This window comes from Vigna unguiculata, chromosome 6 (assembly GCF_004118075.2).
Source record: "Vigna unguiculata cultivar IT97K-499-35 chromosome 6, ASM411807v1, whole genome shotgun sequence".
In the NCBI taxonomy this organism is placed as follows: Eukaryota; Viridiplantae; Streptophyta; class Magnoliopsida; order Fabales; family Fabaceae; genus Vigna; species Vigna unguiculata.
In genome coordinates, this window is record NC_040284.1 from 14550260 (window position 1) to 14566508 (window position 16249).

A 16249-nucleotide genomic window follows, 5' to 3' on the forward strand; every position below is an offset into this window, starting at 1 on the left:
TTATTAATTAATTATTTATTTAATTAATTAAATTTCACGGGTCTTATAGTACAAGTGTTTGAAGGAGGAGATGACTTGGTGACATGGGCTGTAAGTGATGGAATGGAAGTGTGTGACTTATTTGATGTCATTGCAACCAAGTAATAGAGTCCACCTTGTTGTTTACCCAAACCAATCATCATTCTTGTCACCAAATCCTGTAAAATACACCCAAAAGGAAAAAATGTTACTGAACAATTTAAATCTCTTGTCATCCAACTTACTGACATCAAATCTAGTTTGCAAGATGGTACCCCAAGAACATTTGTTAAAGAAACAATTGGACTTAAAGGTAAAGTTCCAATAGAGATAATAGGGGCCTGATTACCATTGGGTATAACAACTAGTGGTAAAGAAGTTCTTCTTTACTGTTGACAAGCAAGGTTGGTGAAGAAATAATGTGATTTGTGGTCCCACTATCAACATTGGCATGGTTGACCTTAGGATTAGTTGACGGAGGTGATGCATTACCCTACATAATAGACAACATTTATTGAAGTTGTAGTTCAATTAATCCATTTATTGTGGACTGCAATTATTGCACAACTGGAGTCAATGTGACAGTATTTGCTAAAAATTAACTCTTCCCATTGAGCTTAGAATAAGCATTTTGGGTGACTCCATGCCTTGGGTGTTCAGGAGGATAACCGTGTAGCTTCCAGCATGTTTCTTTTGTGTGATGATCTCTATCACAATGAGAACAATGCAACGACTTTTGATTAGATGAATTGAAACGAGAATGAGGACCTTGTTTGCGTCGAATAGTAATGGCTGTTGATTAATTCTTTTGAACAACCATGACTGAAGCTTCTATTGTGTTATGTGTGGTGCCCAAATGTCGTTGTTTTTTTTCTTGAATAATGGAAGAATAAGCATGTGTAACATCAAGCAATTGATTCATTAAAAGAAGTTGCCACGAATAGCATTGTAAGAGTCATTCAACCCCATAACAAACTGCATCAATTTGCACCTTTTATTGTCTGCTCCACAAGTGCATATTGCATTATTGTAGGAGCCTAACTCATAACATAATTTCTTTAACTTCGTGTAATAGGCTGTGATTGTCATTTGATCTTGAGCCAAGCAAGCAATGCCTCTCTCAATCTGAAAAATCTATGGTGCATGACTTTAGGAGAAGCGATTTTTAAGATCTTCCCAAACTTCATGAGTAGTGTCATAGAAAATAACATTATCTACAATATCAGGTGTTATAGAATTAAAGATCTTAGATAATACCATGTCGTTGCATTTTTTCCATTTTGCATATTCTTCTAGTGTGTCTTTGGTAGAGGGTGCTTTGAAAGTTCCATCAACAAAACTCAATTTGGATTTTGCATTTAAAGATATGACTATGGCTTTAGTGGCGGATAATTATGGTAACACGGGGGCCATGGTTGCCCCAAAAGTTTTGAATTTTTTTTATATTATAGATATTTTTAATATTTTTAATATTATAGATATTAGGTAATATATTACAAAATAATGATGATTAAATCAAATATTTAATTTCTTTTATAAACACAATAATTAATGTTAATAAGTAATAATATAAAATCAAACATAATAAAGAATAAATAATAAAAAGATTTATCAATATATTTTTTTCTTATTTTTTTCCATTATAGCTTGAGTTTCTCACAAATTGTTCTCATCTCTTATTCTCACCTGTTTTATTTTGTTTCTAAAGAGAAAAAAAATCTATTTTATTGCTCTTATTTGTCCTCTCTTCTCTTCCATTCTCGAGGAAGAAAAGAAGAAGGTAATTCTTTCGTCTCACTTTATAGTGAAATATTAGTTTAATAACTTATTTAATGAGTCTCTTTTATATTAATTTTTTTTATTTTATGAACATAAAAGAAAAAGTATTGTACTGTGTGTTTTTTCATAACCGGATTTTAATTGTGATTTCATTATATGTCTTGAGTTTCTCACAAATTTTTCTCATCTCCCATTCTCACCTATTTTCTTTTGTTTCTAAAGATAAAAAGATCTATTATTTTTGTCCTCATATCTTAGTTGTTGTCTTCCATTCTCGAAGAAACAAAGAAGAAGGTAATTATATCTTGTCTCGATAGTGAAATATAGTTTAATAATTTATTTAATGAACCTCTTGTATATTAATTTTTTATTTTATGAACATAGAAGAATAAGTATTATATTGTGTTTTTTATAATTGGATTTTCAGTGTGGTTTGATTATCATAAAATTTTCTTTTGGTATTTATGTCTCTAAATTTTTTACTAGATTATGATAAATTATTTTTTAGTTTTATGTTTTTTTAACTAGGTATATTGATGAAGAATAAAAGAATAGATTCATTTTTCTAAAAGTGATAAAAGGGAAGTTACCCGTGAAGACGAAAAAAGGACAAATTCAACTCTTCCAGATATTCTAAAGCATGATACTAATGATCCAATTGTTCAATCAGAAAAGCCTTTTTTAAGGTTCAAAGAATTATAGGTGATGAGTTTCATATTAATTCTTTGAAATGTGATCCAGGAAAACGTCTTTAAATATGAGAATTTCCCATGAGCCAAAGAGATGAGATTCGAAGAGCTTATTTAAAATGTGGTCCATATCAAATACAACTTGAAAACTATACTTTTTCAAGAGAAAAACTTCCAAGGAGATTTCAATCTAATTGGTTTGAAAATTTTCCTTCTTGGATAGATCCCTGACTAATGATGGAGCTTATTGTTTGGCATGTTATCTATTTAGTCCAAAGCCAGATGGTCCTTTTGGGTCAGATATGTTTACTAAACAAGATTTTAGATCATGGAAAAAGTTTAATGTAGGAAAAAGATGTGCATTTCTCAATCACATTGGAGATAGTCCTTGCTCATCGCATAATAATGCAATGAAAACTTGTGAAGACTTGTTGAATCAATCTATGCACGTTAATAACATTATAAATATTCAAAGTTCAGAACAAGTCTGCAAGAACCGTTTACGACTCAAAACCTCTATTGACACAATTTGTTGGCTAGCATTTCAAGCTTGTGCATTTAAGGGCCACTAGGAAACACCAGAGTCAAGTAATAGAGGTAATTTTCTTGATATGATTAAACTTCTAGCATCATATAATGATAAAGTGGCACAATTTATGTTAGAAAATACTTTGTATAATGCTAAGTATACTTCTCATCATATCCAGAAAGAAATCTTGCACATTTTCTCTAGAAAAGTAAAAAGTCACATTCTAGAAGAAATTGGAGATTCTAAATTTTGCATAATTTTTTATGAAACACATGATGAATCTAAAAAACAACAAATCACTACTGTTTTGAGATTTGTAGATAAGGATGGTAATATAAAAGAACGATTTTTTGATATTGTGCATGTTAAGGATACAACAACTGCCACTCTAAAAAAAGAATTGAGTGTCATTCTCTTTAGGCAAAATCTTGATGTTTCCAATATTTGTGGTCAAGGGTAGGATGGTGCTAGTAATATGAGGAGAGAATGGAATGGATTGCAAGCATTATTTCTTAATGATAATCCTTATGCTTATTATGTGCATTGTTTTGCTCATAGACTATAACTTTCTTTGGTGGCTGCTTCAAGAGGTCATTCCAATTCATCAATTTTTTTCAAATTTGAGTTTTATTGTAAATGTTGTGTGTTCCTCTAGTAAATTACATGATAAGTTGCAAGCTGTTGAATTAGACGGAATAACTCAATTGTTAGAAAAAGGTGAACTTGAAATTGGTAAAGGAAAAAATGAAATTGGCACTTTAAAACGAGTTGGTAATACTCATTGGAGCTCACATTTTTATTCCATTTGTAGTATGATGAAGCTATATAATGCATCTTATCTGGTTCTTCAAAAATTTATTATTGATGGATCAACTTATTCTCAAAGGGCTGATGTCGATGCTACATTTAATATGTTGTCTTCATTTGTGTTCATATTAATTTTACACATCATGAAAAAGATTATGGGAATTACTTGCCAAGCTTTACAGAAACAGTCTCAGAATATACTGAATGTTATGCAATTGGTTTCTTCTACTAAAATTTTGATTCAATAGTTTAGAGAGGATGGTTGGCAAAATCTATTGAAAGGTGTGGTATTCTTTTGTGAATAACATGACATTGATATTTGTACCGCACCTAGTCGGCCTAAGCCGAATAATAGTAGGTGTATCACACCTAGTCGGCCTCCGCCGAATAATAAGTAAGCATCATGTGTATGCTAAAAGTACCCGGACCAAAACCACTAAGAAGCGATGCTGATCTAATAAGTCGAAAACAACCATAGCGGCCTAGGCCGTTAAAGGGTGACCGACTCAGGCCGACCACTCTATACAAATAACTAAGAACTTAGTAAAAAACATAACATTCCAATACAAGTAACCAGTCTCCAACAACCAAACTAAGGGCCTGGGCTAAGGCCCAAGCCCACCTACGACCCAATCAAAGGCCCAACCCATGACGTGGCCATACATAATTAATGATCCATAAATACGCATGGACCCCACGAATTAAAGGTATGCATTCATTACTTCGTTAATCACTTGATTGACTTTTTGAGAGCTTTCGCTGACTTGAGCTTCAAAGTTGCTTCTGCAGGTAACCCCTCTCGGGTCCAAGCAAACATATGCCAACCGGGAAGAGGCCTACTGAGGAGATAACGGACTATATGGGTAAGGTAACACTTGTGCCTAACTCATCTTATTTGTTCTCTGCAGGAACAATTGGCGCCCCCTTCACCACCACCCAACAAACTCCCATCCTCTCAGCCCATCCCACACACTTCCCCTCCACCCTCCCAGGGCACATCGCAGCTCCCACTCCTGCCGCCACCCTCCCAACCACTCATGTTCCCTACAACATGCCCACCACCCTACATACTACTCATATCCCACCCTACAACCCTCACAACTTCACCTCCACCTTTCCCACTCTTGTCCACCATCCCATACCCCCTCACCCACCCCCATCCCACCAACCCTGACGTCTTCACCCTTTCACCGATTTCATCGCCAACACCCCCCTCCCCACCCAGTGGGAACCCTTCACACTGGAGTGTTACACTGGTGAAACTGACCCCGACAAACACCTTAAAGTCTACATCACCCACGTCGCCCTTTACACCTCTCGGAACGCCGTCTTCGGCAAAGCCTTTCCCACCACCCTCAAAGGCCCTACTCTCGAATGGTTCACGACCCTCCCACCTTACTCTATCGACAACTTCGATACCCTCTCACACATGTTTACAACTCACTTTGCTGGCAGCCGCCCACACCAAACTGCTACAATATCCCTCATTGACGTCAGGCAAGAACAAGGTGAGACGCTCCAGGCATTCATCAATCGATTCAGCAAGGCTGCCCTTCGCACCCCACACCTCAACCAAGAAATGATACTCCAGTGCATGGCCCTCACCCTGCAACCCGACCCCTTCGCCAACAACGTCTACCTTCATCCACCTGCCTCTATGCACGAGTTAAAGTTGCGTGCCACCGATTACGTTCGTATGGAGGAAATGCAAACCCTCAATACTAAATTCTGCAATGATTACGCACCCTCCACTGCCAACCCCACCCCACAACCCTTCCGACCTGATCCGAGACCACGAGAACCCCGACAACCCCGCTTCACGAGATACGCTCCCTCAATGTCCCTAGATCCTGCCTCCTTGATGAGGCCTTACAGGCTGACCTCATCCCACCGCCACGCAAGACGACCACTTCCCCCAACGCCGATATGACCAAATATTGTCGCTATCACCGCAACCATGGCCATACTACAGAGGACTATAAAGCACTCCAGGATAAAATCGAAGAATTGGTGCATGCTGGCCACTTTCGCCACTTTATCCGCAGAGAGGATCACTCCTCTCGATCCCGCCATCCTCCTCGTCCTGACCACAGACGCCCTCCCCATGACTCTCGTCACGATAAACGCCCCAACCAATCCACCAACCAAGACCCCCAATCGGCTCGCACCGACGTCACCCCCGCCGACCCTACCCTACGCGACACTATCAACACCATCTTCGGTGGCTTCGTTAGTGGAGGATCTACCTCTTCTGCCAGAAAGAAACACCTCCGTCATATCCAATCCATCACCCACATTACCCATTCCCATCACAGACGCCGCATGACTCCCATAACCTTCACGGACGATGACTTCCACGGCCTCGACCACCAACAAGACGACCCTATGGTCATCACTGTTGAAATAGAAAATTACGCAGTCAAAAAAGTCCTCGTCGACCAAGGCAGTTCCATCGACATCGTTTACTGGGCAACATATCAGAAACTTCAACTCCCAGACACCGCCATGGTCCCATACGATGAACCAATTTGTGGCTTTTCTGGGGAAAAAGTTTCCACTCGCGGCTATATTGACCTCCATACCGTCTTCTGCGACGACGCCTAAACCAAGACTGTCCCTATCCGCTTCCTCATCGTTGATGCACTTACATCCTATAATGTCCTCCTTGGTCGCCCCTCGCTCAACACCCTTGGCGCCGTCGTCTCCACCCCTCATCTGGCCATGAAGTTTCCCTCTCCTTCTGGCAACATCCTCACCATCCATTGCGATCAACGCCTTGCCCGCGAATGTTATATGGCCAACCTATGCCCACAACTCCCTATCCAGCAAACCAATGACATCGAGCGGCCACCCGGCTCTGGGATCGCTCTGTCGGGTGATGATCTAGACCCTAGAGTGGGTCGAGATGTCCCCCTCGAACCTGTTGAAGAGACCATCCCCCTGGAACTCCTAAATGGCCACTCCATCAAACTTGGCACCGGGTTGGAATCTTAAGAGCGTGCCATCATCACACCCATTCTAGTCGACAACACAGACCTCTTTGCTTGGTCAGCTGCCGACTTACCCAGAGTTGACCCTCAAGTAGCATCTCACAAGTTATCAATCTACAAAGAGGCACGGTATATCTCCCAGAAAAAACGCAAACTCGGTGAAGAGCGACGCCTAGCGGCCAAGGCTGAGGCTGATAAATTATTGAGCGCAGGATTCATCGAAGAAGCTCATTACACCACTTGGCTCTCTAACATAGTCCTAGTTAAGAAAGCCAACAGTAAGTGGCAGATGTGTGTCGACTACACGGATCTTAATAAAGCTTGTCCTAGAGATGCCTACCCCTTACCCAATATTGACTGACTTGTTGACGGCGCGGCTGGTAACAAGGTCCTTAGCTTTCTTGACGCATACTCCGGTTACAATCAAATTCCCAGTGCCACATCCGACATGAACAAAACTGCTTTCATCATAGACGACGCTAATTACTTTTACAGGGTCATGCCATTTGGCCTTTGTTAACACCCAATTTCGTCCGGGTGAATAAATTTATTTTCAAAAAAATAAAAATAAAAGTAGAAAATAAGGTGAAACAAAATTTTCTTTAAATATTTTCAAACTTTAATTTTAGAAAAAAAAAAGAAAACAAAGGGAGAGAAAAAAGAGAGAAAAAAAAAGAAAAAAAGGAGGGAGAGCCCAATTTGTTATTAATTTTCATGAGCCCATTAACTCAAATATTTTCTACCTTTGTTCCTGATAGAGAAATTAATTATATAATAATAATTAGAAGCAATATCTCTTCAAATGGTAAGAATCAATATTATTAATTGGGATTAATTTTGTGCTCTGATTTGTTATTGATGATGATTGATTTTGTGCTCTGATTTGTTGCGATTTGATACTCATAATTTGCTACTATCATGACCAATTCCTTCCTTATATTGTTCGTTACAGTTAAAGGTCGAGATTGCATTGATATTGCAAGGTGTGAGTATAAATACGCACTTTGTCAGGACCAAAAGAAAAACATTCTTTATACTTCTCTCATTCTTTCCTCTCATCACTCTCACATACACCCGTCCTCTTTCATCTCTCTTAAAAAAAACAAACAAACATATTGGAGGAGGTAGGAAAAAATAAGAAGATAGTTATAATGTAGGAAACAAAAGATTGATAAAGAAGAGGAGGAACTAGAAAGTTTAAGAGGTATGTCAGTGCCAAATTTTTTCATTGATTCATTCCCAAATTTTCATTATATTTTGTTTTAATATTATACTTTTTTTCACCTACTTTTGGGTTCTGTTTTGTCTTATTCTAAAAATCTTAACAAAAAAATAGTTTTTCTCATTTCTATAGTGTTTGTCTAACATTAATTTTAAAATAATTCCAAATAGTAAAAATTTAAATAAAAAAGTTTTCCAAAATTATACAAAAAAATCAAATCGAAAAGGCTCAAATAGTTTTTCATAAAGAACTACGTAACCCTGATTCTCCATTCACATGGAGATATGTAGGAGCGAGGATTAATCCTCGTCGGGCCCAAAAAATAAAAAAAATAGTTTTGTTGTTTTTTTGTACATTCTTTTATTAATATTTTTGGGGAAAATTAAATATTTTGAAAAAACCACATAACTTTTGCACATTTAATTAAAGGTACCGTCTTAGGATGGACGTTGTGGGGTGCTAATACATTTCCCACGCGTAACCGACTCCCGGACCCAAAATCTAGTTTTTCGCAGACCTTGCTCTTTTTTATGGTTTTCCATAGTTTCCTATAATAACTATGGTGGTGACTCCAAACTCTGTTTTTTACAAATTTTAATTTTTTTGGTTCGTCGTCCCGTCGCGATTTCGGTTGCGACAGATGGCGACTCCACTGGGGAAGCTAGAGAGTCAGACCATTTATTTGGATGTGCAAAATTGATGTGGTTTTTCTTCATATTTTTTCTTTCTCATTTTTTTGGGTATGCGTTTTTTATCTTTTTTTTAATATTTAAAATAATTGTATGTGTATATTCAATCTTATTTATTTTTGTATTTGGAATAATTGTCAGGTGTGGCTTTAGGTAGGCATTGTGTTCTCCCTTCACACACTCACATTTTCTTCATTAGATGAGTGGGGCCCAATACCCAGGTCTGAGTTGCTTAGAATTAGAGGGGATTGTGTAGTAGTGTCATAGTGGATGTACTTCCCAAGTGGTCATTGTGAGAACCCCAGCTAGAGTTTGTTTACTTCATTGGTACTCCCACTTCTTGTTGTTTACCAACAGTCGTGGGAAATGCCATGAAGTGGACCATAGCTCTAGTGACCTTGATATTTAGGTATTAGGGAACTATCCTTGTGAGCACATATACTTTCCCTTAGAACTTTAAGCATCAAACCCATGTTAAATAAAGACACTAAGGGAGACTATTTGCGTCCTTTACCATCACCTTTCCTTGTATATAATAATAAATTTATCACAATCACACCATTATAAAAAAAAATAAAAAATACCTCCTAAGGTATAAGCTTGCATTTCATTAGCATATCAGTGAATAAGTACCATGTGAGGCACAAACATGCATTGCATTCCATTTTAGGGTCATTCATGATACGTTATCCAAAGATTCAAACACATAGCATGCATCAGCATAAATTTTGAAAAAATAAACAAAAAAAATTGCACTAGAATAAATTCAAATTGTTTCCCATTTTGCTTGTCAATGATTTCTTGGAATATTTCTTATAAAAAATGAGTAAATAATAAAACATTCTTTGGTCAAATCAGTGGATTGAATAAAGAAATAATATTTTGTTTGTTATCATGTCTTTTGAAGCATCATATAATCTTGCATGCATGAAATTGCTCAAATCTATCTTCCTTTCCATCTCTCTTCCACCATAAACCTTGTTTTCTTTTCCATGGAGGATTATCATAAAGGGGATACATATCTTTAAAAGGATTACCATAAATTCTCTGAACACACAGAAATACAAAGGGAAGAAAAGTTCGCTAGACTAACAACATTGAAGGACAGTCTAGGCAAAAAATAAGACAAAAAAAAGTGAAAAAAGAGAACCAAACAAGGGGTATCCTATAAGATGAAATCAATTATTTTCCTGCGAATTAAATTTTTTTTTTTAGAAAAAACAATCATGTTTTGAAATGATCTGTGGCCATGTTTCTTTATCCAAAAAAACAAAAGTAATTATCCTTTGCTACCCAATTTGAGCCTTCCAAAAAAAAATTTCTTTCAAATTACCCTAAACAAGGATCACCCTCCCACTGAGGGTTGACATAATGTTTGCATGTGTTTCATCTGACTTGTAGTTCACCAATACAAAAATATAAAAAAAAGAAGAAATAAATGACATGGTTATGTAGAAAAAAAAAAGCAAAAGTTTGAAGAATGAGAATAAAAGGTCAAAATATAGAAAAAAAAGGTGAACAAGAAGAAGTTAAACAAATTCTGAATGAAACATTATTCAAAGATCCTTGTTGAAACAATCCTCACATCACTTGTTTGGGCCTTTACTATCATTTACTTCCATACCACTAGCCTTGGCCACAATACAAGCCTAATAAAGTCCACATAGATCAAAGATTGGTTGTCATCTTTTGAAAGTTTTAATTTAGAGGAAAATTTTTATTTGCTAACAGGTTTGTTCTAAAAAAGTTTACAAAAAAAAAAAGATTAAAAAAGTGTTTTCAGAGATTTTCTTCTAAACACTGGGGCAGTTTATGTTTGGTTGACATGCTTTCAAAGCTCCAAAATCAATAAGGCAATTAAGCTAAATTTGCTAAATTTGGGTTGTCCTCTTTCAATTCATTCTTCATGAAACTCCATCTTTGCTCCTATAGTATCCTCCGCTCCAAGCCTAAACCTTGACCAACCTTAACATAGTCCATCTTTATCAATCCCAAACCCAAACTAGGGCAGTCACTTTGTTTGTGATTCATATATTCCCATCATTCATTCTAAATTGGGACATTTATTTACATTGAAGACTCTGATCACATTATGGGCAACTTGTGAAGACCCCGTCATTTTCTTAATCTCCTCATTTGGGAAAAGTCTAACATGCGTTTTCACCCTAAGACCATCATAGGCTCTCACACTAAGGACAAATTCTTGAAGTCCCCATCTTTTCCTTCATACCATCAATAACTAGGGAAAGCCCAAACATATTTTGTGCCCCGAGACCAATTCAAATTTGGGCAACTCCCTAGTTAATCTTCATCACCTCATCCAATTTCCAAGCCCTTGGCAATTTCATGCATGTCATTCAAATAGTGTTTCAAAAGAAATGATTAAAAAAATGATTCGTTAGTAGCTGATTATATCAAAGAAATGGTTTGGAAAAGTAAAAAAAATCAAAGTAGAATGATTCTATGAATTAGAAATAACAATGAAATGGGAATCAATTCGAATTTGTTTTCAAAAAAATGCAAAAGAAAAATTCATACATCATACCTAGTTATGCATACATGAGTAATTCATCCTTTTGAATAAAGCAAATTGCATCCATTCATCCACGCATCCATGCATGCATCATCGTCTAAGTTTAAAAAGAAAATCATATCATGTCATACATCATCAATGATTCATAACGTGTGCATATGCATAACTCCTCCAACATTTCTTAGATTTATGATGAAATGAAAAAATGAAAAATAGAGCAAATTCCACTCATGCATTTACGCATTCATGCAAGCATATCATATAGTTTCAAAAAGAAAATCATAACATTTCATGCATCATCAAATCATTCATCATACTCCACAAAATCATTGAAAATCATTTCAATAAAAAAGAAAAGAAAAAGTCAGAAACAATTTTTTTAGTTTAAGTCTCAAAAACGTTAGGCATTCACTTGGTGTTTGTCGACAGTTCAAAAGCAAAATTCAGGTTCTCCTTTCTTACATCAACACCCTCTGCGAGGCAATGGCCATTGATTTCTTTTGGGGTTAAGTATGGTTTTAGTCCCTAAACTTTGACCCAAAATTGGAATTCGTCCCTGGTCGAAACTTTGATAAATTTTGGTCCTTAAACTTTAAAAATGAATGAATATAGTCCTTTTAACCCAAATTTGTTAACTTTTTTTCAGGTTTCGGATACATTTCTCAGTAAATATTGAGCCAAGAATGTGTCAAACGGCGTAAACAACTCCAATATTTACTGAAAAATGCTTTCGAAACCTAAAAAAAAGTTAACAAAGTTGGGTTAAAAGGACTATATTCATTCATTTTTAAAGTTTAGGGACCGAAATTTATCAAAGTTTCGAGCAGGGATGAATTCCAATTTTGAGTCAAAGTTCAGGGACTAAAAACATACTTAACTCTTTCTTTTGTCACATCGAGGCCCTCTGCGAGGCAATCGTCATCGATCTCTTTACATCAAGACCCTCTGCGAGGCAATGGTCATTGATTTCTTATGTCACATCGAGGCCCTCTGCGAGGCAATGGTCATTGATCTCCTTACATCAAGACCCTCTGTGAGGCAATGGTCATCAATCTCTTTAAATCAAGACCCTCTGCGAGGCAATGGTCATTGATTTCTTTTGTCAGATGATAACCCTCTACACGGTAATGGTCATCATTTTTTTAGATATAGACCTACTCCTCAGGATTGGTCTAATATTTTCTTTTTCAAAAAAGTCAAAATACAAAAAGAATTTGGTTTTCGGATTGGGACCCTCTACATGGTAATGGTCGTTGAATCCTTTAGATATAGACCCTCTCCTCAGGATTGGTCTAATCTTTTCTTTTCAAAAAGTCAAAATACAAAAAGAATTTGGTTTTTCGGATTGGACCCTCTACATGGTAATGGTCATCGAATCCTTTAGATATAGACCCTCTCCTCGGGATTGGTCTAACCTCTTTTTCAAAAAGTCAAAGTACAAAAAAAATATGGTTTGTCAAATCGTGACCCTCTACATGGTAATGGTCACTGAATCTTTTGGATATAGACCATCTCCTCGGGATTGGTCTAATCTTTTCTCAAAAAAATATATAAAAAAAAGAAAATTTTCAAATCGAGGCCCTCTACATGGTAATGGTCACCGAATCTTTTGAATAAACCCCATCAACGGGATTAGTCTAATTTGGTTTTTTCAATAAACAAAAAAAAAACAACAAAAAGAATTAGTGTGTCAAGTCAAGACCCTCTACTTGGTATGGTCAAATTTGTCTTCAAATTTATCCTATTTTGAAACCCGAACGAAATTAGTGTTTTTATCTTTACTTATCTTTTATTACGATAAAATGAAAAAGTCAAATTTTCATATTATCTAATAAAATCTAAGTAAAGAGGGGCAACTGTCAACACCCAATTTCGTACGGGTGAATAAATTTGTTTTCAAAAATAAAAATAAAAGTAGAAAATAAGGTGAAACAAAATTTTCTTTAAATATTTTCAAACTTTAATTTTAGAAAAAAAAAAAGAAAACAAAGAGAGAAAAAAAAAGAGAAAAAAAAAGAAAAAAAGGAGGAAGAGCCCAATTTGTTATTAATTTTCATGAGCCCAATAACTCAAATATTTTCTACCTTTGTTCCTGATAGAGAAATTAATTATATAATAATAATTAGAAGCAATATCTCTTCAAATGGTAAGAATCAATATTATTAATTGGGATTAATTTTGTGCTCTGATTTGTTATTGATGATGATTGATTTTGTGCTCTGATTTGTTGCGATTTGATACTCATAATTTGCTACTATCATGACCAATTCCTTCCTTATATTGTTCGTTACAATTAAAGGTCGAGATTGCATTGATATTGCAAGGTGTGAGTATAAATACGCACTCTGTCAGGACCAAAAGAAAAACATTCTTTATACTTCTCTCATTCTTTCCTCTCATCACTCTCACATACACCCGTCCTCTTTCATCTCTCTTAAAAAAAACAAACAAACATATTGGAGGAGGTAGGAAAAAATAAGAAGATAGTTATAATGTAGGGAACAAAAGATTGATAAAGAAGATGAGGAACTAGAAAGTTTAAGAGGTATGTCAGTGCCAAATTTATTCATTTATTCATTCCCAAATTTTCGTTATATTTTGTTTTAATATTATACGTTTTTTCACCTACTTTTGGGTTCTGTTTTGCTTATTCTAAAAATCTTAACAAAAAAATAGTTTTTCTCATTTCTATAGTGTTTGTCTAACATTAATTTTAAAATAATTCCAAATAGTAAAAATTTAAATAAAAAAGTTTTTCAAAATTATAAAAAAAAATCAAATCAAAAAGGCTCAAGTAGTTTTTCATAAATAACTACGTAACCCTGATTCTCCATTCACATGGAGATACGTAGGAGCGATGATTAATCCTCGTCGGGCCCAAAAAATAAAAAAAATAGTTGTGTTGTTTTTTTGTACATTCTTTTATTAATATTTTTGGGGAAAATTAAATATTTTGAAAAAACCACATAACTTTTGCACATTTAATTAAAGGTACCGTCTTAGGACGGACGTTGTGGGGTGCTAATACCTTCCCCACGCGTAACCGACTCCCGGACCCAAAATCTAGTTTTTCGCAGACCTTGCTCTTTTTTATGGTTTCCATAGTTTCCTATAATAACTATGGTGGCGACTCTAAACTCTGTTTTTTACAAATTTTAATTTTTTTGGTTCGTCGTCCCGTTGCGATTTCGGTTGCGACAGTCTTAAAAATGCCGGAGCAACCTACCAACGATTGATGGACAAAGTCTTTAGTAATTTGATGGGCAAATGCGTTGAAGTATACGTCGATGACATGGTTGTCAAATCCCCAAGCCATCACCAGCATGCTCAGGACCTCTCAGCAGTCTTCTCCGCATTACGACAGTACAACCTTCGCCTCAACCCCGACAAGTGCGTATTCGGTGTCGACCGCGGTAAATTCCTCGGATTCATACTAACCCCGCGTGGCATAGAGGCTAACCCTGAAAAATGCAATGCGATAATTGAAATGTGAAGCCCCACCAACGTCAAAGAGGTACAATGCCTCATAGGCCACCTCACAGCCATTTCCCGCTTCCTTCTCAAATTAGCCGAACAAACCCAACCCATCATACAGCTGCTCAAAAAATCAGCCAGGTTCACGTGGAACGACGATTGCGAACAAATTTTCCAAAAACTGAAAACCACCCTCACCTCACGACCTATCCTCCACAAACCAGATACTCATCAGCCCCTGCTGGTCTATATCACAGCTACAGATCATACCGTCTGCACTATGCTGGTTTAGGATGTAGGCAGCACGCAGCATCCTGTTTACTTTGTTAGTCGAACGCTACAAGACCCTGAAACCAGATACTAGATGGTGGAAAAGTTGGCCCTATCCTTGGTACACGCAGCCTGCCGCCTACGCCCATACTTCCAAAATCATAGTATCATCGTCAAAACCGACAACCCAATTCAAAAGATATTACAGAAATCAGACCTGGCAGGACGAATGTCATCTTGGGTCGTTAAATTATCTGAGTTCAACATCCGTTACGAACCTCATGGCCCCATCAAAACTCAATGCCTCCTAGACTTTGTCAATGATCTCCAACAAACACCCATAGAAGACCAGTGGACACTTTACGTTGATGGTTCTTTAAATCCGAAGGGTGCAGGTGCTGGCATCGTGTTGGAAGGCCCCAACGATATCCTCATTGAAAGATCCCTCCACTTCGCCTTCAAGACATCCAACAACTAAGCTGAATACGAAGCCATCCTCGCTGGCCTATCCTTGGCCTGCGAGGTTGGCGTCAAATCGTTAACATGCAAAACTGATTCCAAGCTCACTGTAGGCCATCTAAATGAAGAGGTCCAGATCAAAGACCCCACCCTTCTACAATATTACCATCTGGGTCGAACAATCATCCAGTTCGCCTTTGACCAAGTCCGCATCCAGCAAATTCCAAGATCCGAAAACATCAGAGCCGACATCTTATCCAAACTAGCCAGCACCAAATTAAAAAGCCGCCACCGATCCCGATTACAACAAATGCTATCCGCTCCTTCCATCACAAATACTTGCCATAAACTAACCCAATCCCAAGCCGACAACTGGACCACTCCTTACATGCAGTACCTCCAAACTGGTAACCTCCCACCAAATGCTGACAGAAGTTGGATAGCTAAAGCCGCCAGATATACCATGATAGGTGATGATCTGTACAAACGCGGATACGACCAACCACTTCTTAAATGTGTCACTACAGAACAAGCCTAGTACATCATTAAGGAATTACACGAAGGCATATGCGGCTACCATTCCGGTGCACGCACTATGACTACCAAAATCCTTCGCGCCGGTTACTTCTGGCCGACTATGGAAGCAGACTACCAAGACTTCGTCAAAAAATGCAAACCATACCAGAAACATGGCAACCTCATTCATCAGAAACAAGAACAACTTGATTCTATCCTATCCCTGTGGCCCTTCGCAAAGTGGGGATGGACATCCTCGGCCCCTTCTCCCCCG